General features: G+C 36.4%; 1 protein-coding gene across 1 annotated transcript in view; it reads right to left on the bottom strand.

Annotated features, from left to right (window-relative positions):
* LOC128015861 (neural cell adhesion molecule L1-like protein) overlaps positions 1-3,968 on the bottom strand; it is an 85,984-nt gene extending 82,016 nt beyond the window's left edge. The window contains exon 1 of the mRNA XM_052600075.1: positions 3,754-3,968. The gene's annotated coding sequence lies outside the window, so the exon portion shown is untranslated. The remainder of the gene's footprint in view (positions 1-3,753) is intronic.
* Positions 3,969-27,991: the final 24,023 nt, after the last annotated feature.

Raw genomic sequence — 27,991 nt, 5'->3', positions numbered from 1 at the left:
GTTTTATATATATATATATATATATATATATATGTATATATATATATATATATATATATATATATATATATATATATATACATATATATATATATTTTTTTTTTTTTTTTTTATGTAAAGCACTTTGTAAACACTGTATAAATAAACCATTACTTTTTACAAACTGTATCTCTTAAATTTCATTTATGCATTAGTTTGGTTCTGTTTCCGCACACAAAGCTATGTCATAACTTCCAAACAGTGTGCATGTCATATATATTTTTTGATTTATTTAAGAATGTGTTTTTTACAAAAAAGGAGAAAAAGTCATAAAGGTTTGGAACAACATAAGGGTGAATAAGTAAATACAAAATGTTACTTTTTGGATTGAAATATCTGTTTGAAGTGGTTTATAAGTTTAGCTTAACAACAGTACTCTAACTTGGCCCTTGAGAAAAATGATTTAGAACTTGTGTTTGCTACCAAATCTTTTGTTACAAATCCAGTTTGGAAATGTCAACTCTGTGACATTTCCAGTAATGTTGAATTTGCAAACCAGACTAAAAAGCTCATTCTGAATAACTTTTCCTCCCTCTCAAATTCCCTTTCACATGGATTCACATCATATCTTAGCTTCTTTTCAGGCATGCCACCCTCATTTATTTATTTATTTAGTGTAATTTTGCTTTAGAAAACTTTGGCGCCTGCATTAAGCTTGGATGAAAATGAAAAGCGAGATGCAGCACAATTTTTAGCTTAGGGCGCAGGTGTTCCTCAATTGAATTTTGTATGTCTGAGTGAATATGGCATCACACATGGAGATGAGAGACCTCGCTGTAGGTTTCATCTCTGCCTGCGATGGTTCGAATCCACAGTGAAAATCAGTTAGCATACACTGCGCTCAGCCACAGAGGTTATCTCCCACACAAAATGAAATTTGGATTGTTTTTGCAACCTTTGAATAAGATAAAAGTATATCATGAATAAGAAAAAGGTCTTATCACACATCGATTTACAGTGATTCTCAAAAAATACAAAGAACGAGATTTAAGGTGCTTGACTGCAAGACCCGTTAGCACAAAACTAGGGTGTCGCGGGAGGTTCCTATGCAGTTGCTAAGATCTTCTGGTTCTGGTTCTTTCTTTCTTCATCCGCCAGGTTAAATCATAAATTTGAACGCTTAGAGAACAGCACATGTTTCCTCAACATCGACAATACTTGATCATCACATAATCTTTATGCATAGAAAATGATTTTATTGGGTGGCAGGCATCTGAATCTGGCACAGAATAGTGTTCATTATTATGGTGGCGTACTGCATTGTTCTATTTGTGGACTGTTGGCGAGAGGAATTTGCCCTAGTTTCCTCACAGTGGACTCAACTGGCAGAATTTGGCAAATAAATAGCCTTTATTCCATGAAGAGTCCCAGTTTAAACTCAGATAATATGGCATGAACAATAAAATGAACAATTCACTTGATTTTCCTTTAACATTTTAATTGCTTAAATGGGTACATTAGCTCTTGGTCATCAAATCCACATTGAAACTTTACTACCCATCGGTTTGAAAGGATGGCAATTGTAAGTTCACAAACCTTGAACATTGTTTCTATAAAGTACACTAAACTTTGCTATTATAAAATATATTTTTATATAATGAATAATGCTTTTAAACTATGTGCAGGCCTAATGATTTATAAGTTAAATTGTCCAGTAAATAAACACACAAATGTGTGACCCAACTCCATTTATCAGGTTGACTGTTGCATAATAATGATAATGATAATCAGCCCTACTGGGTATCAGACATAAGCAAGATTTGAATTTGAAATAAATGAGGCCTGTTGCTCCTGGTAGTGGGATTTTAATAGAAAACCAGCAATCTATGGTGCTCTCACAAGCTCAGATGAGCACAATGTTCATTCCTCTGCCACCACTCATTAGTAGCAAATCACAGCCACTGTCTCAGTGGAAGAACATCCAACTCATTTCTTATCTGGCTTTTTCACACTCTATACTATAGACTAAAGGACAAACCAATCATCGGGCTAATTCATCCTACTGGAAGTCTCAAAGCACGCAAGGCTGCCTTCTGTCTCTAATGCGACTTTAATTGTTTTCATTACAGTAGAGTAACTTATCTTGCTGTCATGACACATATTTAGAAAGATCTGATTTTCATTATAGGCGGAAAGGATTCATAAGCACATTAAAATTCAACTCAGAGGACTATTCAATATGTTTTACATTAAAGAGCCTACTTAAGGAGTTCACATAGACTATATGTTATGTAAATGAGTGTTCTACAACTATACAGTAACTCTTAAAATTAGAGGTTCTTCAATGGTTTTTGATGTTACATCAGGCTTTAATAAGTTCTTTCCATCAATGTATCATTTTCTAGGTTCTTGAAAATACAAATACATTAGGGTTTTCTCAAAGGAAGAAAATGTAGTGTTGCCTTCTCCTAAAGAATCTTTAGGGATACAAGTGAAAAATCACATGAAAGGAGGCCTCGATATTACTATGCCTGACTATTAATCACACTGGCAAAATAATAACACCTGTTTTAATATGATGTTTAAAAAAGGACTGCAAATCAGCCTGAAACTAGTGAAAATGAACAAAGTAAACAACTTACCCACTCTGACATCAGATATTTGGTCAACATTTGAATCAAAATATATCTGAAATGACTTCATATATAAATGACATCTGCAGAGAGTTTGATGACTTTTCATTCAAAAAGCTCCCTATCTTATAATATAATGTAAATATTTTTTTCATTTGCATTTAACCTGGAAACTATTTCACCATCAAATGGAACAAAACTCCAATGCAATAATGGGACTTGGCTTCCTTGATTCAAAAGGTCACCAAATGGCACTGCAATACATAGATGATGAACAACTAGTTAGAAAACACACTATGGAACTTGTTCTAAAACTCATTTTCCTCCTAACTGAAATGTTTATTTTAAGACCATATAGCCCGGGGTTCAATGAGAACCCAAATGCAAGCCAAGCACTCAAAAAAAAATAAAAAAAATAAATAAATAAAATAACCAGAGGAGATCAATCTTGTAGAGGAAAAATAGCATCTATTCAAGTCTAATGTTGGTAGTAAGGATGTCAAGGGCTACCAAGGACATGCTTTAGAAAGCACAATGTTCTTAAATCAAGACAAATACAATGAAAGTACCACATATGTACTGCATGGAAAGAACTGCAAGCCAGTATACATTTTCGATTCACATACTGCACTACATACATCCTAAGTCTCATACAAATACTGCTGCAATAAACCAAGAGAAAAGGAATTGCAAATCTAACAGTTTCATTCTTTATACATCTATATGGCTCAAGCAAAAAAGCAATACAATATACACATGACCAGTTAAATCCATCTTTAAACACACATGGTACAGTCCTGACTGTAATGCCTACACTGAAACGTTGACAGAAACATCAAACATAGCTCTGTGTCCATCTAAATCATCTAAATATCCTTAATAGCCATGAAAGCACAAATTAGGAAAAAAACAAAAACAAAAAAAACCTCAGGAGTCCAGAGCAAGCTACTCATCGGAAGAAGGAATGAATAACCGGCTTTGATTTCACCTGTCAGATGCGCAAGAGAACGCTTTACTCTCATACATCCCATAACAGGCTTTCAAAGTGTTAAAACATGCTTATCTAACGATATATCGAGAATAAAACCTCTACTCTAAAAAATAGAATAAAAAAAAAACAAACAAACAAAGAATTACCTACCTTTCGAAGTAGTTCGCTTGCGAAGTGCGCAGAGCTCGAGCTGTTAGTCAGCGCGCAACACCGGAATGTCTCGAGCGATGATGCTTTCCCTTCAGTGGTGCGTTTCTCTTACCAATACGTTCAGTGAAAGACTGAACGCAGTCAATAGCTTTTACAAATCCATGGCAACCGAGAAAACCCGCCACAACTTCGCTACATTGTGACCTGGGTTAACACACCCCCTTTCCTCAATGACAGTGACTCTACTCACCAACAATATGCCAATTGGTGACTATGAATTTCTCAGTCTTGGGGGAATTTATACGGCACTGAATCACTGTATAACGTTCCTCTTTCCTTAGTTTTGTGTTAAAGGGGTATTACAGGTCTAATATGTGTGAATAAGAACACCTTTTTTTTTTTTTTTTTTTTATCAAATGGGCACATTACTTCAACATTTCCTGAAAACCTCACATGAAAAACATGCCTTAAAATGTTGTTCCCTTAAAAACAAACAAACACAATAGTTTGAATCAAGCTAGTTTTTTGATATTACATTAGCCGGTTGGCTGTTTTTAGAGGGCTTTAGAGCATTTTCAGGCTTGGAGACCAGCTTAACCCAGCTAAGACCAACAGAGTCAAAGTAGTGTTGTGTTAATGAAGAGGACTGAGAGAGAGAGAGAGAGAGAGAGAGAAAGAGGCCCCTGTTGTGTTTTCAGCACCTTAGACAGCAACACAGTTGGTGGCTTCTGGACTATATCTAGTACAGTATGCCTTAACATTTACGGGCACTACAGTACATTGTCATGGAAATATGCACTCTAGTAGCCTTGGGTTCAAGGTTACATTCAGTGAAAAAGGTCCCCAAAAAGACAATTTAAATGCAAAATTGAATTTCCATTACAAAAAATATCAAACCAAGTGACATTTATAAAGAAAGATAAAACAAGAACACTTATTGTTTTAAATGATTATATTTCAACAACAAATGGGAGCAGATTAAGTAGATTATATTAGATTTTGATTAGTTTGTGTTCTGTTGTTAATTGTTATCCTTAATATTACAGTACTGTGCAAGTATGACTTCCTATGCAGTTTACAGCATTTCCCGAGAATTTTTTTTTTTTTTTAATCCCTAGGAAAATATTAATTATAATTTATTCAAGGACAAAGCCACAATTTGTTTAATAAAAACTGTTTAATAAAAAGTAAAAAATAAAAATAAATGTATGTATAAAAATATTTTAGGTATTGTTTTCCTGAGCTGTGACTTCAAGACAAAGGTCCAAGGTAAGTACCAAACTGTCATTTTTGTGTACCATTAGTGTAGCAAGCCACAGACCATACCCTGAAACCTTGCCATTACTGGTGTGGATAAGTTTTTTTTTCAGATATACCCCATTTGAACCCATTTAGTTGAGTTTATTTATTATAGCCAACACTTTTAACAGAAGACATTCATACCTGCTAAACGAGTGCCTAACTCATTCTAGTGGATCCCTGCAAAGGCTGCAAATGACCAGCGAAAACCTAAACTAATCTAATTTGGGCTGATCTAATCTAATTGAGAGGCTTACAAGATCATAGATTCACCTAGCACAAAATGTAACTGGATCTTTTTATGAGTCCCACTCCTACTCAGTAGGTGCTCTCTTAAATCCAAATAGATTTATTGTCAGACGGCGGACACGTGTCACATCTAAGCATCTTCTTCAGGGGCAGGAATGTGCTTGCACTACACCAGTCTATAGTGATCAGTATCAGACATGTGATGACTTAAAGGGTAGCGAAGTAGCACTGAGTTATGGCTAGTGTAGCAGAACATGTTGCTCAGCTGGAAGCAGATTGGTGACAGTATCTTAGTAGGATTTTTGCTAGTCAAGCTTCATTTCAGTGAGAATATCAATGTGGATTCAGAGGGTGTGGAAAGTAAAATGGACAACTTGAAATACTGATACATTATATATGAGACAAATATTTATATTGTACTGTTAACATTGTTTCCTACTTTTCCACTATTAATTGTGAAATTAAAGCATTGATTGTTCAGTTTATTTTTTTCAGAGATTTTTCTTTTTGTGATTCTTGCATTTTCCAGCAACAAATGGAAGACTGAACATTCACTGCTAGTTTAGCAAAGAGTTACAACATCTTTCAAAAGTGTCAGAGTTCACCAGTTCAACCTGAACACAATAAAGCCTTTTATCTCGCCTCTCTCTCCCTCCCTCCCTCCCTCCCTCTCTCACGCACTGGTGTATCAATGGAGCAGAAATGGCTCCACTGACATCCTGAGGACTGTGTAATGAGAATAAATGACGTGGAAATAAATATGCAGCCTGTTTGCGGTCTGCTGACCGTATGCTAGGTCTGAATATTCATTTCCATCTGAGGTAAAGAAAATGGTAGACTTCTGCCTCTGGAGGTAGACTGAAATTAGACTGCAATGTTTTGCTGGAAATTCTTCAGTCCCTTAATATTTGTAACAGGCGAGTAAAGCCCTAAATCAGACAAACATGTCTGAAAACATGAAAACTTTTTTATTTATTTTTTTGCCCAATTGTCATTTCATGCTCTAAATGACAATTTTTATATTTCAAAATTGGAAGAAATGCCATAAGTATTTTACAGAATAAAACAAAAATTAAGTTTTACTGGGACACACACACACACACACACACAATCTGGTTTGCAAAAGGGATTACTCTATTGTTTTCATTTGCCATTAGGAGCCTTTGACGTGTTTAAAGTAGACCTATGTTCCCTTCCTCTCATTCCATGTGGTACATCAATGCTGGATTTTTGAATCATCAGGCTAAAAGCATGTTTGTTCCCTGGGTGGATGTCAAATCTTCCATTACCTGCAGACACACACAAAAAAAAAAAAAAAAAAAAACATACTGTCATTCATTCTACTTCAAAGTACTGGGATGTTTCCATATTTACTGAAAAATGAAAGAGTAAACCAATATAATAATTTTTCATACTACATAATCATCTCACATCTTCTTCCTGCTGAAACACAATTTAATGTCTTTTTGCTCCAGCACTTTCATCAGATTACAACCAGATTATGAGATTCTCATATGGCAGACTATTGACTAGAGGTTCCCTTAATAACCACATAATATCATTATCACCATTTCATATGCTGCTTCCTGTAATCCTCCTCCCTCCGAAAACCAAGCAAATGTCACTGGAAGGCGTGGATTCTGTCAGTCCTGATAATATTGGACGACCTCATCATTGAGCTGAAGCATGGGCCATAACTGGTGGTATGCTTGCAAATAAAATGTGTGGATAGCAATGTGCAAAGGCTTTTTCCAATTCCACAATGGAAAAAAGATGTGCATACCCTGGAGAGATCTGTGGTGTTGATGAAGAACTTAATTTTATGCTTTCACAGAATCATTAAAGGGGGGGTACAATGGTGTTTCCTGAATTCAAAATTGTTCATAGTGTTAAAGAGATGGATTCTCATGCTAAACATGCTCAAAGTTTTAAAAAATAATTTAGAATAATGACTGAGAATTTCTTGCTGAAAATCTTACTTCCGGGTTGGTACAAGTTTCGCCTGTTTTTTTTTCGATCGTGGATCTAATGAGGTAGACGAGAACGGAAGTCCTTATATGAGCATTTCTCCCAGAAAAACGCGCTTGCGCACACGTTCACCAGAGGAGAGCGAGACCGCGCACATCAACGCACTTCAAAATCGTTGTCAGCGCTGCATAGGATTTGTTCAAGAATATCTCCAAATAAGTGCAGTGGATGCAGTTTGTTTTTCCAGGGCGGCGGGGCAGCAACGGAGCGTAGCAAGTGCCTTTGTGTGTTCTAGTCATTTGAGTGACGAATATTTTATAAACCATGCCCAAGTCGACGCTGGATTTGCACATCGTTTGCTATTAAAACATGGAGCCATCATGTTAGTACAACTGCACAATTGTATCAGATTTGTGTTTATTGTTGGAAATCAGCATATAAGTGAATATATGTCAATGGAAACAACACAAAACATTATAGCTCCACTCACGGCACGCCTCCAGGAGCTCGGCTTTTTCTGGAAAGAATCGGAAAGCTGTATTTTTCTTTTAAAAATAAGATAAAACTAAATTCTTTTTGTATACATGAAGGATGCAATACTACTCTAAGATTAACATGAGATTAGGTGAAACTGTGTATGTTGTGTACACTTTAAATGCTAATAAAACAATGAAGATGAGAAGACGGGCAGCTTGAGAGATGAAAAATGTCTCCAAAACAAGACTTTGATAGGTTTTATAAAAATACTTGTGATGTAACCGTACAATGCAAAGACTTTCTTCAAAGACTTACTTTCTGTAAAGCTCATGGAAGCATAATATAGTAGTTGTCTCCCGAGCTCCGCCACTGCTCTGTGAGTATTAAACGGGACATAATTACATTTCTCATTGTTTGATTACTGCACAATGACAGTTTTTTCATGCAAATAATGACATTCATTTCTTACCCTAATGCACCAAAGAGAGATATCTCCATATCTGATGTCGTCGTAAAACGAAAGAAAAGGAAAACCTCCAAGATTGTACATTTGAACTTATTGTTGGGTGAATGTAGTCACAGCAGTTGAACACTCTGAGATGCTGTTGCTATTCTTCAAAAGAGGCCTCGCTTCATCAAAAATTCAACACGGCCCCTCAGGCATTTCATTGACATGTTTGCTCAATTCCCCTGATGAAAGTCAGAGATGAGAAAAAACAACAGTTTTGCTGTTTGGCCCCCAAATCCCACTGGTGGCTCAAAACGTGGTAATAGATTTTCTTTCCTGAGGCATGAGATTTTGCCACATCTCAGCCCATCAGAATAGAAGCATAGCAGTTAGCACGCCGAACCACATGGGAGAAAAAAGGCACGAATAAGTACGGGACAGTTGTTTTAGTGGAAAGAACAGGCAATCAATACGGTTAGACAGGGGGCAGATGAAATCACAATTTAAGACGCACAGCTAATTAAAGAAAAGGGACAGAAATCGATAAAAATGGTCCCCAGTATATTGTCCCAACATTTTATGCCCACGCAATGATTTGTAATTGGATATTAAAGGTGATACAGAAGGTTTAGGGCTTCAGATTGGGAGTAGGGATCGGGATCGACCCTATATAAATATATGTGCAGCATGTATATATGTATATATATTAGTTTTTCTGATGTAAACGCTAATGATACTTGTCTGTGCAAAACACAGAACCATGATACAAGAGTGCTGAGGATGGCAAAGACTAGAGCAACCAAGGCACTCATATGTTTTTGAATGTGGAAAATTGCAACCCTCAATATAGCCGCTCTATCAAAGGAAGCCCCAATTTCAGAAAAAAAGAGCCAATAGATATTCATAGAAGTCATCGCATCACTGCAGCTGCTGTTTGAAGTTCAGGTTGCTATAGAAACAGTCAGCACTCTGAGATGCATGCTTAGGACTGTGAATGCAGATTTCAAAAATGAAATTTAATTGTAAGTTTGGCGAACAGTTTTTGAGAATTTGATGTTCCTCCATTCAAAGAGATAGGAGCTGCACTTGCATGCCTGAGAGACATTTCAAAGATGGGTGCTGAGTTAAATGACTCGCCTTAAACTTTAAAGGTTTAAAATATTTTTTTTCTTTCTTTTCTTTTCTTTTTTTTTTCTAGAATGGTACTAGCTTTTTGCTATGTGAGTTCCTATGGTGCTTTAAGAATAATTTTTTTTATTTTATTTTTTTATTTATTTATTTTTTTTTGTAGTGTGTTGCTATGGTGTTACTTGTCCCAAGTCTATACGATGTTATGCTTCAATCTTCGTCTTTACACAAATCTATGTTTTTGCACATTTTTTTTTTATCATTCATCAGGTGAAAACTGTACTGAAAGTCACACAGTTTACACACATGGCAAAAAAAAAAGAGATTTAGGGAGATTCAACAAATGATGAATAATTTACTGCCACTGTGTGCCACTGCCACAAGTTATTTGTAATCCAATCCAAAAGTAACTAATCTGATTCTGAGCATTTAAATATGTAATAATCCAATTACAAGTAGAGAATATTTGGAATATAAAAAATAAAAATAGCATAATAAAATGTATACTATACAGTATATATTTATCCAAATAAAATGCATACTATGCAGTTATAGTACGTACAAATTCTAAAATAACATTGTTAAGTGACAGACAGTTAGTATTAACAGTAAAATATGTTCTGTCTTTTATAGTGCACAGAAAAAAGAAATTCTGCACTGGAGTCATTTACACTGGCTGACAGACAGCCATCAAATATAGCCCTTGGCATGGGCTGTAGAATCTCATAAGGACTTCCTGACATTTATAAAGTGACATGCAAGTAGTTCTTTTGATGGGTTTTAAGTGACATGGCAGGTCTTATCAGCAAGTTCTACCAGAAAGACTCAGGAGGTGAGAATACTCAGGTGTATTTATTTACAAAACCAATACAAAAGAACATAATTATTTTTACCCTCCAAAAAAGAAGAAAATTAAATATCCACCAGACAAAGTAATTCCCAGAATGTATGGATGAAAGAACATATAATGTTTAATTAGTCATAATTCAAGTGAGTAAAACAAGCGTTTAAGAATGTATCAGATTATAGCTTAAAGTAATAGTTTATAGAGTAGAGAAGATGGGCCACGTAGTCCTCGAGAGAGAGGGCACCATAGGCCATACAGCGACAGAGGGCACCATAGGCCATACAGCGACAGAGGGCACCATAGGCCATACAGCGACAGAGGGCACCATAGGCCATACAGAGACAGAGGGCACCATAGGCCATACAGCGATAGAGGGCACCATAGGCCATAGAGAGACAGAGGGCACCATAGGCCATACAGCGACAGAGGGCACCATAGGCCATACAGAGACAGAGGGTGCAATAGGTCATACAGCGATAGAGGGCACCATAGGCCATACAGAGACAGAGGGCACCATAGGCCATACAGCGACAGAGGGCACCATAGGCCATACAGCGACAGAGGGCACCATAGGCCATAGAGAGACAGAGGGCACCATAGGCCATACAGCGACAGAGGGCACCATAGGCCATACAGCGACAGAGGGCACCATAGGCCATACAGCGACAGAGGGCACCATAGGTCATACAGCGACAGAGGGCACCATAGGCCATACAGCGACAGAGGGCACCATAGGCCATACAGCGACAGAGGGCACCATAGGTCATACAGCGATAGAGGGCACCATAGGCCATACAGAGACAGAGGGCACCATAGGCCATACAGCGATAGAGGGCACCATAGGCCATACAGCGACAGAGGGCACCATAGGCCATACAGCGACAGAGGGCACCATAGGTCATACAGAGACAGAGGGCACCATAGGCCATACAGAGACAGAGGGCACCATAGGCCATACAGAGACAGAGGGCACCATAAGCCATACAGAGACAGAGGGCACCATAGGCCATACAGCGACAGAGGGCACCATAGGCCATACAGAGACAGAGGGCACCATAGGCCATACAGCGACAGAGGGCACCATAGGTCATACAGAGACAGAGGGCACCATAGGCCATACAGCGACAGAGGGCACCATAGGCCATACAGAGACAGAGGGCACCATAAGCCATACAGAGACAGAGGGCACCATAGGCCATACAGCGACAGAGGGCACCATAGGCCATACAGAGACAGAGGGCACCATAGGCCATACAGCGACAGAGGGCACCATAGGCCATACAGAGACAGAGGGCACCATAGGCCATACAGCGACAGAGGGCACCATAGGCCATACAGTGACAGAGGGCACCATAGGCCATACAGCGACAGAGGGCACCATAGGCCATACAGCGATAGAGGGCACCATAGGTCATACAGTGATAGAGGGCACCATAGGTCATACAGCGATAGAGGGCACCATAGGCCATACAGAGACAGAGGGCACCATAGGCCATACAGAGACAGAGGGCACCATAGGCCATACAGCGATAGAGGGCACCATAGGTCATACAGTGATAGAGGGCACCATAGGTCATACAGCGATAGAGGGCACCATAGGCCATAGAGAGACAGAGGGCACCATAGGTCATACAGCGATAGAGGGCACCATAGGCCATACTGAGAGGGTGGGAATGACCCCAAGGCCACAGTGGGAATGTCCCTGACGGGCCTTAAAGATAAATTTACTTGGAGAAAAGGCCTCTTTATACATTACCCTTGCAGAAGGATAAGGATGCTTTACATTTAACGAAGATGCCATGCTAGATAATTAAACTTCAATAGCTATTGAACTATTGAGCATCTAAGATGGTGCCGCTGTGTTTGGACGCCATCCTGGTCGCTCCGCTTAGACTGTGTTCACATTTAATTTTCTAAATTATGTAAATGATGACAATTTACATTTCTGAGTGAACTATCCCTTTACATCAAGTGTAAAGGGATACGCTTTATTTACCCATCTGCAAGGATACAATTATCAATCCAGTCACTCTAAAAACGAACAGCAGACCTGTCCTCAAGGGACGCGATATGAGGTATCCAACTGTGCAGTTATGCACTAAAGTTTAATACTTAGGTTTAGGGGTCTTTTCAAATCCCATGATCAAAAGTAAAAGTGATACTTGCATTAACTCCAACCACGAATAATAAGCATTACTGCTCCATTTTGACGGTTCTCAAGGCTAACACTTAACCTTTTGCCTGTGGATAAACTGGAGATTAGTACACAAGACTACATCAAAGGAAATTAAATACAAAGTTAGGGTAAAATAAAAACTTAATCTTCATTTAGTTATCTTGAAGAGAGGATGCAAAGTACTTCATCTTCTTCCACTTCCTCTTTTTATATTCTCCTCCCCCAGCTACTGCCACAACTGCTTTGAAAGCACACAGTGGTTGCTATGGAAATTCAGTCTAGGTGGTATGCAGGAAGTTCATTAGCTATCCAAATGCATATCATTAGAGCTTGCATAGCATTCAGTTGTGAGGGTGAAGAATATAGGATTTATTTTTCAGCAAAGCCTTGCTTTTAACACATTCATCAATTGCTTTGTTTTTATAGTGCATTTCCATTATAATAACATGCAAACCATATGCATCTGCACCATGCCACTCTGAAGGGGCCTTTAGATTCGGGGGCCCTTTAAAGCTCTTATATATTTATTTTTTTAACATCTCCACCAAGGGATAATCTTGATAGACCTTATGCATTTATTTCAGGTTTCAGTGAGAGGATCCACATTGGAGTAAAACAAGCCCACAAAAGGATGACTGATAAATCTGTCAGGGTGGAGAAAGTGCCTTGCCCCTTGCGCTCAAAGACATCTGCTTGCACACACAAAGCCAAGCAATGTTGCGTGAAATTTGCATGTGCCTCTTCGCAATCAGCCTGGCAGCGGCATGGAAGCAGACGCTCTGTCTCGCAACTACCTTCAAATCAAAACAGCACAGCATGGGACACATTAAACAACATTCTAATCGTAGACTCATTATCCACAAATTCTGCAGAAAAATAGATCAATGTTCATGATTACATTCAACGCATTTTCGCAAGGAAAGTTCTGAGGAAAATGTGAAGTGCAAAAAGTTGCCATCATGATGCTACAGTGTTGTGGCTGTCAGGGCATATGTAATTTTAAAGCAGTATTTAGGTATGTTGCTATTCAGTTTCTGTAATAAAACATATAAAATAATATAATAATAGTATTAAAAAAAAGAATACATTTAGGCATTGGATTAATAGCTGCTGAAAATTCAGCTTTACCATCACATGAATAAATAACTTTTTAAAATACATCTATAATAGAAAACAGTTATTTTAAACTGTAATAGTATTTAATTACTTAACTATCCAGCTTCTTAAAAAAAAAAAAAAAAAAAAAAGATTAATAATCCAGGTGCCTGTGTTGAAAAGCATGTTCAGAAAATTGGGGGCAGAGGCAAGATGCGATGTGTTTCTTTTGGGCAGAGGTGTGTTTGTTTTGGTGATTTCAAATATCAACAACGTTTCTCAGAAATCGCTTAGTGCACCTTTAAGTATGTGCTATATGGATATTTCACTTAGCAAGGACCACTAATAAATGCACTCATTTTGCTGTGAATGTACCTGTACAACACTAAAGTTACTGTATACAACTATAAGCAACAACTTTATTGTAGGTTTACATCATGAACAGGAAAGTAAACGGATATGGAATAAGTTCTACATCTGGTGGGCCAACAAACCACATAATGATGTGAGATTGCACTGTGGCTTCTGGCAGCTGCAGAGATAGGCAGATGTTCCCATTGCCACTCTGATGACATCAGCGAGCCCCCCGGAGCAGAGGAGACATGGCTTTTCCTCCTCATCAAGACAAATAAAGCAGCACTTTGATGGTATCATCCAGAGACAAGACCTTCGCTCTCTGACACCGTCAGTCACACCAAACAGCAGAATCGCATTTCCCACTAATCAGGTTCCTGTCTGTGTGTGTGTGTGTGTGAATGCATCAGTTTGTATGAGACAGACATGGAGGCCTAGACTGACTAATGAATAAACTATGCCCTAGAGTATCCTCTTTCAAATGAAAGAGTGTTTTTGTCTGCTGTCTGTATGTTCAGAATACTGTGGACCGTGCAGAACTTCAGCAGTGTTCAGAAATGCAGAACTGTTATGTAAGTTTATGTTTGTTTAATTTCAATCTTTGCACTGTTCACTGCAATAGCAACAAGTCTGTAATGAGGTGGAAGAGCATGTGAACAGAAGTGTGCTTCTGAACAGATGTTACGGGAACTTCTGCAGAGCGGTAATAGTAATAAGTATTATTTTTTGTAATGAATTCTTCAGTATGAATAACAAAAACAATACATTAGTATTAGTATTATTATTATATGATTATTATATTTAGCATGTTTCCTCATTTATTATTATTATAAAAACAAATAATATTTTTATAACAATAACTACTTAATTATTGTAGCATTAAAAAAAAAAAAAAAAAAAAAAAAAAATCATATTACCACCTTGTTGAAAATACATTAAGAGTTCTCTGCTTCAGCACACATGGCCTGTGACTTTTCAAGTGATCCTGAAGACCCTGAAGACACCTGGTTCTGGTGTGTTTGATTAGGGTTGGAGCTGAACTGCAGGAAAGTTGGTCCCCAGTACCAGGATTGAAGAGCTACGTGCTAGATCATTGTATGTGACATTTTATGAAGTTATATATTTTAATATATATTCAATATATTTTTGATATATACAAATATAGATTTCAATACATTTCAAATATAAACTTGGCAGAAATAGTGAAAGTAATATTCTAGTATCGTGTTCTGAATTTAACCTCTGTGTTAAGAGTGGGCATGTGCTGCCATCCTCTGTCTAGCATCAACAATGCCGGTTTTATTGCAGATCACAAACTTGAAAGCATTTTTATGTATAGGATGCCCCCTATTGGTGGAAAAAGTGAGTTGAACAAATTTCAGAAAATGACATCATATGGGCTTGTTATTTGAAAGGTGCACCACTAGACCAAAGACATTAGGATTTAATCACAAACTTGTACGCTCAAAGCTTGAAAAAGCTTCAAAGCTTGAAATTTCTTAAAACATTACATACTTATAAATACTGTTTTATGTGGGTGATATAACAAAATTGAAATAAAAAAAAAAGTCAATAAAAGCACAATTAAACATGCCTATGATCAATCACTGGATGACTACAGTCACACACTTTATCTCCATTGACTTTCAATGTCCCTTAGCTAATAAAGTGTCTTCCCATGTGAATTTCCCCCATTTTCTTCTCAAAATGTATAATTAGGACCCGTTTCAGTGCATGTCAGCAAGAGGTTCCCCAGAGAAGCAATGGCCTGCTGCCATAATGCTGGTGCATTTGGTCTCCAGAGGACTGTTTATTGTGCCCTTCAGCAAAGACCCTGTCCTTAATTACTTCAGCATGGGCTTTGTCACACCAATGAGACCCAGCATGGGTTTATACTGTGCAATACACTGCGATTGCTGTGGTTGATTTTAAATAGAGCTCCTGCCCAGCAAAAATGTCATTACTCATTCAGGTGCTTTCAGAATGGACGTGTTGATTTCTAGCCACAGCTCTTTAGCATTATCAAGGGGCTGTTCAGATAAAAACAATCCTTTCTTTTTTTCTCTTATTGCTTTTAAATCACCAAACAGAAATTAATAGTTTTTCTAAATGTGTTGCTGTTGCTCTCTATAAGCTTCATGCCACACAGATCTTTAACAAGAAAATGCTCTGTTGAATAAAAAAACTCAAAATATGCAAAAACATTCTGCAGGTCACGCTCATACATAAAACAGGCCATTTGGTTCACTGACCACTGAAGCACTTTTACACAGCATGTGGTCTAATTTTCGCCCTTCATGGTTAGACAACCTCCACACACACCCCCCCCCCTTATTTGAACATTTGCGGCAAGCATGGTGTTAGATATAGTAACATATTTGATGTCGCTGGTAATCTAGAAAAAGTAGAGAATATAGAATAGGCCATCATCTCCCTATCAAATATCAATGACGCCACCTGTCAGTGTTTGGGTACGCTCATGCCAAGCACCATCTGCTAACAATTTTGCCAAATTTAGAAGCTATTGTTCTTGAGGGAAGATATTAAAATATGTGAAGTTCATTTAGCACATAGAGAATGGTACTGTCTACCTCTAAACAGCATAAATTCTTGATGAGTGTTCTTATCCAATTTTCCTGTTTAACTATCTAAAAATCCTTAAAACTATTAAAAATAAGATTAAATAAAAAAGATTAATAAAAAGATTAAATATACTTAAAAGTAAATGTACCTGTCACGACTAATTAAAAATTCATTAAGAGGTAATTCTATTTATTTATTTTGCAGTTGGACAAGCCTGTTGACTGATTGTTACTACTTTTGAACATCTATCTTACCCTTCTTACTGGCTGTTAGTATTGTTTAACATTTTTATAGAGAATAGTTTACAATGGCTACTAAACACCGTGGTTTGTTGCTTTAGTGGGACTAATGTTAGCTTTGTAACACCACAAACTATTCAGTTCACCCAAAATAAGTAAATAAATAAATTTTGTCATCACTTTCTGACCCTCACATTGTTTAAATGTTTTATACACTTCTTTTTTATAAAGAAAACTAAAGTAAAAAGTAAAGTAAAGTTAAATTAAATTTTAAAAAAATGTCATTTGAAATGTTGTTTTGGACCCCATTGACTTATTTTGTGGAGGGGAAATAACTTTTTGGGTGAAATACAATGTAAATTCATCTTGTTAGCACCCTTAACAAAGACCATCGATGTTAGTATAGGGTCCAGACTTTAACAGGGTGAAAATTTGAGTGTATCTGAGGGCACTTCAGAGGGCATTTGATTAATCTGTGAAGTCAGTGTGAATGGCAGTAAAGGCCTATGGGGAACTGGGATCCCATTGGGAGTGAGCGGGAGGTGGAAAGGAACAAATAAGGAAGCAAGGCTTGGCTATGGAGCAAGAGAAGCGACTGTTGACAGTCTCTCTCCTCATTAGAGGGGCAGTGGCAGGGCTTGGCGGTGCATTCTTCTGGAATATGTCTCTTCTGCAGCCCTGGAAGCTCTCTGAAGCTTACTGGCGCACTGCGACCATGTCAGGCTCAAAATGAAGCCACTGCTGCCCCATAGCACTGCACTGTTTTGACACTAATTATCAACACGGCACAGCAATGACAAAAGTTTGTTATTTCCGTTTTTATACTGCATGTCGCTCTGTCATCCTCTCTCTCTCCTCCCCCCCAGAGTCTTAGTTTATTGACTGCAATGAGGACAAGAAGATAAAAGTGGAAGCGAGTGTCGGGAGTTGACGACAGCAACTTTGGGATTAAGGGCGATGCATCAAAAGTCAAAAAAATCCTAACCAAAACGAGTGGAAAAACAAAAAGTGTCCAAGTAAGAGGTTGCGAATGTCCAGAGGGGTCTAACAAAAGAGGATGAAGTTATTTTGTGACTCTACGAGGCGAGGGTTTTTCCAATTCACTCTTTATGGGAGCTTGGTGGCAGGCTTGCACAGGAGATTGTGAGCTTGATGGTGGAGCAGAGCAAATGTTGATAATGTCAAAAAGTTGAGAAAAACAAAACTTCATGCAAATGAAAGGCGAAAAATGCATGAAGGCAGCCAATCGCTATGAGGCGAATGCAAGCCAGGGTCGTCATAAGTGACCTTGTCAGTCAAGCATTTCAAAATATGATGCTTTGAGTTAGCCAATTAACCTTTTTTTTCTTTTTTTTAACACATTTTTATTTTATTTTATTATGTCTATATGATGACTTTCTTGGCCATGTCATTTCATACTTTTCACACGTACGAGAAGTTATTTTGAAAATGTCTCCAGTGAATTTGTATTATTATTATTAAATTAAAATTAAATTAAATTGATGCATTTAGCAGACACTTTTATCCAAAGCGACTTACAGTGCATTCACGCAATGCTCTACCAATAGGGCTACAGGAACACTATTATTATTGTTATTAATTTATATATACAGTAGTCAATAGGGTCCAGCATGTCTTGTTAAATATATTTTGTGTTTCACAGAAGAAAGTCAGTCAAGCAGGTTTAGAATGACATGACAGTCAGTTTCATTTTTGGATGAACTATCCCTTTAATTGAAGACTGTGTTGATCTGATATGGATCTTCAGAACATATTGTACTTGTACGTAAGGAACCTGGTTTATTGTGACAACACTGATGCAATAAAGACCAGATACATCTCCAATTTCACATAATGTCTCTTGACCACACACTCTTGACCATAGGACTAGAGTGATGCTTATTAAATAGAACAGAGAAAGGATGCATAATAGTAGAAAGAGGGAATGTGAGAGAGAAGGGAAGAAGCAAAAATGGAAAAATACATACAAAAATCACTGATGTCTATATGGGTTCATAACCAGCCTGTGGATACTTTGGATACTTTGGAAAACAAGCAAGATTGCTTCTGCATATCAATGAATATATATCCGAATCGGGGGCGTCTGGTTGCATTTTATTTTGATATTTCACTGGAACAGAGAGCAGAAGCCTATAACCCCATCTCAAGGCAATGACTATGCTCAGAATAGCATATAACCAAACTATGCTAATCTTTTCTGTGAGTATGCAAAATAATAAATAGTCATCTTCTAAAGTACATGCAGAGGTTCCATTTCTATAAAAATATTTAAATGTTTGAACAGTGATGAACTACAAATATCCCAATAATTGTATCTAAGTTAGCAGACTTTTTAAATGAAAGCTTCTAAAAATAAAATAAAATAAAATAAAAATAGTTGCTGGACTGACCATAATTTGTTAAGTTCATGACCCAAAAATGCAAATTCAGTCATCATTTGCTCACCCTCAAGTTGTTCCAAATGTGTATGAGTTTTACCATTAATTGTTCGGTTACTAACATTCTTCATAATCTATTCTCTGGCTCAATATAGACCAATTAGCAAGAAAAAAAATTATTAGACAAATACAGTTTAATGAGAGCTTTCAGATTATGCAATTGTACTGCAATGCATAAGTGCTTCATATATTTACCATGACAAGGTCTTCTAATGTGATGCAGAACATTGATTTTTGGCAGATGTCAAGGGCCTCCGAATCAAATCCAGCCATGGTTTGCTGTGACCATCCAGTAATTTTATCTTTCTAACATCTCTTAAAGCAGACTACCATGATAATTGGCTTTAGCAGTACAGTTAAACTGCACCTGCGTCCTGTTACACAGGCAGCAGTGCTTGTTTGAAGGGTGCTTCTCTGACTGGTTGAGAGCTTTAAATAGTCTGATGTTTCTCCTTAGAGCTGAGTGAAGAGACTGGTGTCGGCTCACAGATCTCGGGTACTATGCTGCAGTATCAGCTGTTACGGAAAAGGAAAACAGCCACATAAGAGTCACTCACACGGCTCCATACAAGCTGTCCCAGAGCAGATGTTCCTCGAGTAGTCTTCAATCTTAATACAAACATATCACATCAGAATACTAGTGATTCGTTGAAAAATGTAATCTTCAAATCTTATTGGTTGATTATTAACATTGTATTAACACTTTTCTTTATTAATTTGCAAATATGATACATTGATTTTTGGTGCTCTGTGGGACCGTTTTAGACTTAAGATAACACATAAGTTCAGTTTGTTAATATTATTTAATGCATTAGATGTAATGAACTAACAGTGAATTTTTTTTTTCAGCATTTATATTAAAAATATAGGGTTGGTAAGATTGTTTTACATTTTTCATAGATGTCTCTTATGCCCACCAAGCATTTATTATTATTATTATTTTTTTAAATAAAAGAATACAGTAATACAAAATACAGTAAAATGTTATTAAATTTTAAAGTAATTGTTTTCTATATTTTTAATATGTAATTAATTCCTGTGACAGCAAAGCTGAGTTTTCAGAGGCCATTACTCCAAAAAATAATAAAAATATTTAATGTTGAAAACAGTTGTGCTACTTAATATATAAATCTGGATACAATTATACATATTTTTCAGGATTCTTTAATGACAAAAGGTCTCAAAATTTCCATGGACCTCCTAGCAAACACTTGTAAACATCTTGAGTGCAATAGCAGTGCAATCATTTAGTAAAATCACTCCGAGATTTCAATATGAACTCAAGGACTTCCCATTACATTCTTTAAAGACCAAATTACTTCATTTATTTAAGCTCTGTGACTACTCTTAGTGCATGACAGTTATGGTATAGTTTTTATATTTTAAATAGATGTATAAAACATCTAAGTCATAGTTGGTACTTAATGAAACAAAACTCCATTAATATTCTTGAGCTGCAAGGAAATAACTTCTGAGCAATAAAACATACTTCTGTGAAGAGCAAAATAGATGACAAAATGCATTTTACTACACCAACGGGTGTGTGAAAATAAAACAATTGCTGTGTGTGTATCCATCTAATCTGAAATGTAGGAGGCAGTCACATCTTTTAATATTCTTCTATCACAAGTTTCCTATGACCTCTTGTTATGTGTTTATGGAAGATTTCCCTGTTTTTGCAGTTCCTCACTCAATCATATCTGGCATCCATCCACCCGCAACGCTGAGGAAATGATTTAGCAGCCGTTTCTCCACTTCAGTACAGAATAATAACAGTTTGCCGTCAACCACAGAAGAATAATTTCACTTAAACAAGCCCAGACCTGTGCGAGAAGAAAAACATTACTGTGGTTTAAAATAATGGAGTCACCTGGATAGATAGATTGCCAGTGCATATTGCTTTTGTAAACTAATTGGTATGCTGTCACCTTTCAGAGATGTGGATCATTTATTTATTTATTTATTTATTTTTCTCAGAGATGTATGAATGAACTAGAGTGGCAATAATTACCCACAGGGCACATTTTTAGCAACCACATCCAAACATGTCAAGATATTTGCTACTAAAGTGAAAGTGAAGTGACATTCAGCCAAGTATGGTGACCCATACTCAGAATTTGTGCTCTGCATTTAACCCATCCGAAATGCACACACACAGAGCAGTGAACACACACACACACACTGTGAGCACACACCTGGAGCAGTGGGCAGCCTTTTATGCTGCGGCGCCCGGGGAGCAGTTGGGGGTTCGATGCCTTGCTCAAGGGCACCTAAGTCGTGGTATTGAAGGTGGAGAGAAAGCTGTTCATGCACTCCCCCCACCCACAATTCCGTCCAGCCCAAGACTAGAACTCACAACCCTTCAATTGGGAGTCCAACCCTCTAACCATTAGGCCACGACTTCCCCACAAGGGATTACATTATTACACCAGATGTTTCCATTCAAGTCTAAAAGAAGGAAAAGGACGTTGAACTATGCTTTGATTAGCAGTTGCCTAAGATGGACTTCTGAAATAATATTTTATATATACAGTCTATAAAAGGGACTGTAATAATAATAATAATAATAATAATAATAATAATAATAATAATAATAATAATAATAATAATAATAATTATTATTATTATTATTATTATTATTATATCTGATTATCTGAAAATCTTAATATGTGTGTGCATTTTTTAAATCTATTATTATTATTATTATTATTATTATTATTATTAAAAGTACCTCATTTCTGATCATTAGTCAAATCTTCAGTAAACTCTGCTGGCATCAGGATAATCATGATAAATTCTGCTAAGGGGTCACTAAAATAAGTTCACACACACATGGATTTGTAATTTAAAAAATAAAAAATGAACTTATATAATACATTATGTGTACAATATGGGACACTGCTGATTGTTTTCACTGAAGCTGTCTCTCTTGCCCCTGTTGAAGAACCATTGCAAACCACATACATTCTCTACTACACAAACGCACATACACACACACACACACACATCCTGCCGTGCTATTTCCCATGATGAATTGTAGGTTTATTCTCAGCTCTTTCGGTTGGCAGAAACACCCTGGCACTGATTGAGGTTCAGGTCACATTGGCACCCTAGATCAACTCATGAAGCAGGAGTGCGGGTGAGACCGGGCCCTCTGGCACTGAGCAGGCCACTAAGGGTGCCTGTCTAGGACACCAGATGGAGGGATCTGCATATTCCCAACACAACTGACTGTCTGGAAACTGAGAATGGACCAATAGCATGGCTCAACTGATCACTGATTTGAAAGTGTTATATAATATATCATTTTAATTCTATATTATATAAACTAACAGCAAAAAGATTGGTTTCTAAATTCTTACCTCTATATTCAAGGCTTCATTAATTTGGCCAAAAACACAGTAAAAACTGTCATACTGTAAAATATTATATTTTTTAAATAATTGGTTTATATTTCAGTAGATAAATATTAAAATGTAACTTATTCCTGTTACGGTAAAGCTACAACAGCCATTCCTAAAGTCTTCTGTGTTATTATGTTCAACACTGATTATGATAAAATATTTAGAATAATTGAGCACCTAATCAGCAGAATGATTTAGCTTTGAAAGTTCACGTTTGCCATCATATGAATAAATTATACTTAAAAAAATAAATAACAAGACATTTTAACCTGTTATAATTTTCCACAACATTACTCTTTGCAGCATTTGAGAGCATAAGATACTTCTTTCATTTAGAATATTTAAATTATTCAATCATTTGACTATAGTATAAATTAACATTTGGGCCAGTAAGCAACCAACCAAAACACCTTAGCAGCAACATACTGTAGCAGCATCCTGGTATCGTAGCAGAAAGCAACCTTTGGGAATTAAACACTTACATTTCATTTAAAATACAAAAATAGTTATAACACTATACATTTATAACCCTGAAATATAAATTTTCTGCATTTTGTTTTTATTATTATTATTATTATTTATTTATTTTTTTTTAATATGAGAACTGCCCTAACAAGGTTTTTAAAAATACCTAAGAATAGCAAATCCCCACACATTTAGTTCCACACACAACCTTATGGCAGAGGTAAATTCTGCCACCAGCTTATTTGTAGTGTATAATTTAACACCAACCAAAGAGTGTGCAAGGGTGTATGTGTGTGTGTGTGTGTGTGTGCGCGCGTGTTGGGGGGTGGGGGGCAGGAGGCAGGGGCACACATGCGAGTTTGAAGTGTTCCTGACAGTGTGCCCACTTTAAATGAGAAACACCTGGCCCTCATTCATAATGAAGGGTGCGATTTCAAATTAATTTGGTGGCACTTCTGTCTGTCCTGGGTGATGTTCAACAGCTGTACAACTCCACTCTCAACTGCATAATTAATCACGCTTCCCTTTCGTTTGAACCCAGAGATGGGCTTTTCATTGTTCATCATCTCTGGGAATTACCACCTTCATAATGCTGGAAATTATTGTCCGAAAAGTAGCTAAACTTGGAGTTCAATTTTGGCCAGGATATCTGGAATAAATTATGCATGTCTGAGGAAATCTGCTGAAATCTGCAACACATTTATCACATCAGTACTCATAATTTTTTCAATGATTTTCATTACTTTTTAAATGCAATTAATATATAAATAGCTAATATAGTAGTAGTAGTAAAAATAAAATCTTTTTTATTTAAAGAGAATTAAGGGCAAAAATTCCTAAAAATGTCACAGAGCAAAAATTAATTATAATATCACGATTTAAATCTCAATAAGCAAAATAAAATAAATAAATAAATAAAAATAAATAAATTAATAATAATAATAATACATTCTAAATGATCAACTCCAATATCCTGCAACACTGAAATCCAAAAAGCAGTTTTGAAGTTTGCATTCTTTGAATTCAGACAAGAGCCTGTTGCTTTGCTTACATCTTTTAATGAATCAAACTTTATTTTCACTATACAAAATTGTGGGTCAGAGTTCACCAGACTTGAACACTGAATGAACAGACTGCCATCCGTTTCCAAGAATACACCTTGAAGGCCATTTACAATTTTTTTATGATAAAACAGCTCTTCATTCTTTACATGAAGGGACCAGCTGTAAACACATCCTTATAACTCAGTGATTCAGCTGTCCTTATGAAGATTATTGACAGTCAATGACAGTCAATGTTCCCTGAATGTAAGCAACTATATGGGGTGATTCAGAAAGAGCAGAAAAAATAATAATAATAAATAAATAAATGTGAATGCTGGTGATGTTACATAGTTTTTCCATCAAGCGACTGTCACCTTTGGCTTCACAACTGTCTTTCAGGACAAGTTTGACAAAAGAACATTTAAGAAAGGGAGATGTAAAACAGCAGCTGTGTCTCTGCCCTGCAGTGTCCTTGTTCTTTGAAATGTCATCAAAAACTCAAACCTTGAGCTCTTTCTTTTAAGGCTGCACACATTCACAACTTCATAAGCAAACCAGACTCTAATCAAACCAACTGAGACATTCAAGTGGAAAGAGAAAAAAAAAAAAAAAATTTTTAACCTACTGTGAAAACTGTATCAGAACACTCACCTATCCATGCTCACTGTCACACATGCAGACATAGCTGCTTGTCAAGTGCTGGATTTTTCATATAGAAGAATTTATGTGAACATGGATGACAATTTTACTTCAACTTACTAAACTGTACTCTCTCATCTTCCTAAGGAGGTTCCTTTGATGTCACAAGTTGTGGCAATGGTTGTAGGTTAAACGAGCAGGATTTCACATCTTTTAGGAGGATTTTAATGTGCCCTGCTTATCTGTTCTGCATATGTCCTTTCTGTGTTTAATTATTTATTTATTTGTTTTTACTGGTAATGGAAGATGTGCCATGTCCTGATGACGAATGCTGATCATGTGACCCAACAAGTATGTATTTATGTCCATTAGGAGCGTCTCAAGGAGTCGAGGTTTGGCTCAATTAACTGCTGGATGTCTTAACTACACCATCTGACTGCAACAAGCATCTTTTTACTTTAACAAGCATTCAAAAATAGTTGCATTTAATAAGAAATCGTATTCTAAACATAGGATTTACAGTAGATATTATAATATAAACACGTATAAAGAAAAAACATAAAACTGCACATATCACTTAAGCATGGTTTATTAGTTACCAACATTTATTGTTCTGTGATTATTATTTATTTTTTATCATTTATTATAAATGTGTATGACATGAGCCAGAATTTCTAGCAATGAATACAATCACAGATGGGCACTTGGACAGAGAACATACAGGGAGATTTTTCTCCGAGGCCAGAGCCATCTGCACACTGCATTTCAGAGAAGACAAAACTTTATTTAAATTATTTTGAATCCCACATACAGTACATAACAGTTATGACAAGTTTGTGAAATATGGATGCAAATTAAACAGTGTATTCTTACACAATATGGCAAATTCTAAAAAGCCCATTACTTGTCATTTTATCTTACTATAATTACGTATAATGATTAAAAAATAATAATTATAATAATAATAAAAATTGTCACCCCATGACATCACGGTAAAATGCCTTGCCTGGCATTCTTACTCTAAAATACATTAGCACATTAGTTGAAAAATACAGTTTTTTAATATATTCTAATTTGAGCTACAGATGTAAAATTAATGATAGTGTGTTTGTACTAATGACAGTGTTTTTTTTGTTTTGTTTTTTTCCCATGGATGATATTTTATATATCGCACTGCTGTAGTTTTAAAATTCCTACAAAATGTGCAAATTACTTCACTTTTCCCAAACGTCCCATGTGGGTTATATTCATAAATACATTTGGATTCTCTGTTATACTTTGCTAATAATTTTGAGCAAAAAGCTGAGAAAATTGAATTTTTTGTCAAAATTACATCTGGATAATATTCAATTATCAAAGCATAAATCCAGTAAATATCTTCCATCAACAACTCCAAAGCTTGCAAAGACATATATCACCTCCAGGATCAGTATTTTTACTCTGTAACATTATGCAGTTTTCATTTATATGCTGTCTATTGCTGATGTTCAAATTATTTTTAATATGCATCTGTTTACATAAGAGATCGCTTGTTTCTCTGTCTTGTTCACGTGTTTTTGTTTGGGAGGTTTTGTACTCGCTCAGAAGCTGTGTTGCCAATTTATCTACTTTGTAGCTAGATTTAGCGAATTCTCAACCCCATTTGAGACTTTTTTTCAACAGTTTAGGGACAAATATAGCAACTTCTTGGAAAAACCTTATTTAAGTTCTCATCTTGCCCAATGATTTACATTCATCTTTATATAGACCAGTGAATTTGCTGTTACCAATCTAGTAAACTTTAGCTACAGGTTTTAGCTCATTTCAATTGAAAGCAGTTGGCAACACTGTCAGAAGATGTGTGAGAGCGCCCCCGAGTGTATAACAGTGAAAACACAAAAAGCCGTAAAAACTTCTAAATGAGGAGATAACTCGTCAAGCGCGAGGAAAGAGTTAAAGACATGCAATCTCAGGTGTCTTGTTAAATTACTAGCTGTCAATAATGGGGAACTTGAGTCTTCATGATATGATTGTGGGGTTATACAAGAAAAAAAAAAACCACCTCAAGCAGTCAGTCAAATTAAGAATATTATGCTGATCTTTCTCATTAATGCTTAACTAAAGCTTAAAACTTTGATTTTCAGTGCCACAGCAGAGGGGTTTTGTGAGCTTTATAACATCATCTCTGTAATTAAATGGGCACTCTGAAGGTCAACGCACCAATTTTTGCCAGTTATTGCACAAAATATTTGCCAGGACCTTATACATTTTATGTGCCCTGATTTCTCCTCAAATTGCTGATAATACTTATGTGAAGTAGATGTTTTCCTGTGAATGTTATGACAGAAACTAACCAACTATTATTATTTTAGCAACTTCATAATAAAAAAAATATTATTTTTTTAACTAGAAAAAAAAGCTTAAGTCTTGTTTGTACAAGTACACAGGGCAATCAAGAGAGTTTCACTGTGTCTGACATATATAATTATTTTGTGTATAATTAAAATACAAACACAAAAATAAATAACTTTTTGTGTATTTTAGTTGCACAACCAGTTGTTCTATCATGTTATTTCCTTTGTGCTATCATAGTCACACAAAGTTTAGAAATTTCATGTTAGAAACCTTAAGAACATCACTAATGGGCAGAGAACAGAGAAAACACAGTGCTAATGATAATATAAATATTTCAAACCATCACTTCCTGTTCACAATGGTTATTTTTCTAGTATTTCCTTAAAGTGACCTTCCCTTTCCAGCCGCTATAACACAATTTCAACCTGTTTGCCTGAGATACCAATCAGAGCTGTTCTTTTGCTGTTACATCAGATAGCTGAGTGCAGTAATCCCAAACACTATTCTGAAAGGCCATAATGACAGCAAAACCACCATTCTGTGAGTTCCTCAAAATCCTGGTTTTATGATGAAATGACTTTGCGAAAAATACTTTCAAGAAGCTTACACCAAGCAAAGCATCAGTGAAGCACTAAAGACAACCCCTTTGTCTCTAAAGCATTACACAAGTCAGTGATCTCGCCAGTGATCAAGCCAGTGATTTGTTTCTTACAAACGTGTATCTTTTTAAACAGGGATTATGGATTGTTGTGATGATTTTATCAGCTATACGGACTCTGAAGGCACACATTCACTGTAGCCACATCTGTTCTGATGAAGGAACAATCATCTATATTTTGGCCTGAAGGCTGGTAAATTTTCAGCAAACTTTCATTTCTAGGTTACTCTATTCCTATAAGGTAAAAAGATCTTTGAATTTCAGTACATATATTCCACTACTGACTGAACTGCTCTCACCTTTGTGCGATTACTCCATCAAGCATCACATTCTCCATCAGCCAGATAAGCCAAACTAGATTGAGAAATGATGT

Source organism: Carassius gibelio, chromosome A6 (assembly GCF_023724105.1).
Source record: "Carassius gibelio isolate Cgi1373 ecotype wild population from Czech Republic chromosome A6, carGib1.2-hapl.c, whole genome shotgun sequence".
Taxonomy (NCBI): Eukaryota; Metazoa; Chordata; class Actinopteri; order Cypriniformes; family Cyprinidae; genus Carassius; species Carassius gibelio.
This window is presented reverse-complemented; position numbering and strand designations above follow the sequence as displayed.